General features: G+C 42.7%; 1 protein-coding gene across 1 annotated transcript in view; it reads left to right on the top strand.

Moving 5' to 3' along the window:
- The first annotated feature begins 2,391 nt into the window (after window positions 1–2,391).
- dag1 (dystroglycan 1) overlaps window positions 2,392–2,841 on the top strand; it is a 43,283-nt gene continuing 42,833 nt past the window's right edge. The window contains exon 1 of the mRNA XM_008300246.1: window positions 2,392–2,641. The gene's annotated coding sequence lies outside the window, so the exon portion shown is untranslated. The remainder of the gene's footprint in view (window positions 2,642–2,841) is intronic.

Genomic DNA, 2,841 nt, shown 5'->3' with positions numbered 1-2,841 from the left:
GTTTTGCAACGTAAACGTCTTCATCGTCTGCATACATGACGACTTTTACAATTGGTTAACCCGTCTCGTATATTTTAGGTGAACTCTGTCATCTGTAGGTCAATGAAATGGCCAAGATAACATCTTCAAATGTCCTGTTTTGCCAGCTATTGTGGGAACGGTTTTACATTTTACAATTTTGTGATCTTAAACCGTCTAAACTTCAAGCAATTTTTGGGCATTTTCATCTCTGTGGGCTGATTTTTCCTTCCAATATAACAACACGAGCATGGCTAGAAGTATACACATCTAAAAAATGTTTATTTGTGTATGGAAACACTGAAGGTACACAGTACGACACAGGACACTGAGTTATTTTTTGCAAAGTAAAAGGCTTCATCATCTGCATATGTGATGACTTTTATAATTTATCTCTTGTTTTTTAGATGAACTGTGTCATCTGTAAATCAATGAAAAGTCCAAGATAACCTCTTTTAAATGTTTTTAAAGTGCAGTTTTAGGGACAGTTCCACTTAAAACAAAAAACAAAAAACAATTCTGTCTTGTTTTTACTCACCATGGGCTCGTTTTTTACTGCGATATAAAGTCCTGCACCTCAGAGAACTCAGAAATCAGACATTTTATTGATCCAGTAGGTTTGATTTTCCTCTCTGTCTCTCTGAGGAAACACTGCCTGCAGTTCAGTCCGAGAATTTTTTTGTTTTGTTTTTAACAGAATCCGGTTGGAGCAAGCTGTTTATTTTTGCAGAATATTTAAACATAGAATGAACCGATTTTTATTAAATATCACAATTTTTTAAGATTTGCTTAAATGTCCTGATCGATCCGTACATTGTGCATGAATCATTTAAAAACCGTCTGAAAGTAGAAAATCCGCTTTTTTTTTCTGTTTTTTCAGTATTTATTCTGGTTTAAAGGTGGAATTTTAGTGATTTTTACAAAGAAAAATGAAAACCCTTTAAATGCAGGTTAAGGGTTGCAGCAAATCAAGTGAAACAGCTGCAGTTTGGAGCTTCTCCGCTGTCTGATCTGATGCCTGATGTAAGAAGCAGCAGCAGAATAAAATGTGGTCGAAGCGTTTAATCAGTAACGAGACATTCGTGGACGCCGACCTTTAACAGATTCACTGAAGAGTCGGTTGTGTTTCCAAACAGCAGCGGCGAAGGTCAGACGCTCCGTCCTAAATATTGCAGCATGTTTTTTTATGTTTGCTCTGAGAGGACTTGAACCTCTAAAAATAGCCACTGGAGGTTATTTCCTGCGGGGGAGGGCGCTGAGGAGGACTTGGGTGGCACCTGGGAGGCGACGCTGAGGGACGGAAGCTCCGGATTACAGAGCTCCGATTAGCAGCCGAGGCTGGAAGGAGGAGTGTCGAGCGTCCGGCTGTCGTCGTCAGTCGCGACCTGACCAGCTGTCGGCGGTTCTCAAGTCGTGGCCGGTGGTCTCGGGAGGGGCCGGGGGTCGCCCCACACGTCGGTCTAATTACCGACGAACGCTGAACTCGGCTCAGTTTCGTCTGCTGTCGCTGGAAATGTGCGACAGCAAAGGTTCTGGTTTATAACAAATGTAGTCCGATCATCAGTCGAAACGCAACTAAAGAAGCAGTTTAGTTTTTAGAGGAACGTGGTTTAGCTTCTGAGTTTGTGCTGAAATCAGGTTCTGATCCGATTTTCTACGAATGTTTATGTTGTTTCCGTCGTATGTTTGAGATCTCTGGTCTGATTTGACATCTGTTGTATTATGGAGCTCATCCTAGTGAGGTGATGGACAGTAGTTCTTCTTCTTCTTTGTGATCTTCTTCTGATCCTCCTCTACTTCTTGTCCGTCTTCCCTTTTCTTTTTCTTTTCCTCGTCCTCTTCTCCGTTTTCTTCTTCTTTCCTCCTCTTCCTCCTTGTCCCCCTCCTTCTTTCCTTTTTCTTTTTCTCCTCTTTTTTCTTCTTCGTTAGCTTCTTCTGATCCTCCTCCTTCTCTATTCCTTCTCCTCCTTTTTCTCCTTCATCGTCAACTTCTGTTCTTCTGCTTCTCCTTTTCGTCTCCTCGTTCTTTTTCTTCTTCAAATTCTTCTTGACCTTGTTGTCCTTTTTCTTCTTCTCCTTTTTTCTTCTTCTGATCCTCTTTCTTCTCCGCCTCCTCCTCCTCCTCTTTCTTCTTCTTCTCATTCTCCTCCTGCTTCTTCATCGTCTTCTTTTTTTTCTTCTTCTCCTCCTCCTTCATCTTCAGCTTCTTTTCTTCCAATTTCTTCTTCTTCTCCTTTTTCTTCTCCTCCTTCTTTTTGTCCTCCAAATTCTTCTTAATCTTCTTCTCTTCTGTCTTTTAGTTTTTCTTCCTCCAAAATTACTTGATTGAGTTTGAAAGTCTGACTCCTTCCCGTCACGTTCGAAGTGTCTCCTCCATTTTCTGGGTTGCCGTGGTGACCAGTCCCGCCCACCTCGCCTACGATTGGTCAGATAAAAAGGCGCGATGGCGAAGCAGCAAAAACACAACAGAAGCAGATTTGTTATACGTGAAAACAACAGAACCGGTTCGGCTGCACAGAAACGTTGGTTCCTTGTTGAGCTAACCTTCTCTGTTCTTCCTCCGCAGGTTCTGATCCGAGCGCCGGACGTGTTTGGTGTGGGACGGACGGCGGCAGAGCGTGAGGTGAGCAGACGCCGGATCAGACTTGTTGTTAAAATCAGCTTAATTCTGCTGCTGCTGCCGACTCCTCGTTACGTCTGGATGTCGTTGGATTCTGCTTCTGAGCTGTAGGTTCTGGAGGCCGACCCTCTGTCATGGATCCTCCTTCTGGCTCTTCCTTTTATAATTAAATCATTTTAATATCATCAACAAGGTGCTACTAC

This window comes from Stegastes partitus, unplaced genomic scaffold (assembly GCF_000690725.1).
Source record: "Stegastes partitus isolate 25-593 unplaced genomic scaffold, Stegastes_partitus-1.0.2 Scaffold1514, whole genome shotgun sequence".
Taxonomy (NCBI): Eukaryota; Metazoa; Chordata; class Actinopteri; family Pomacentridae; genus Stegastes; species Stegastes partitus.
The sequence above is the reverse complement of the archived record's forward strand: the minus strand, read 5'-3'. Positions and strand labels throughout refer to the sequence as shown.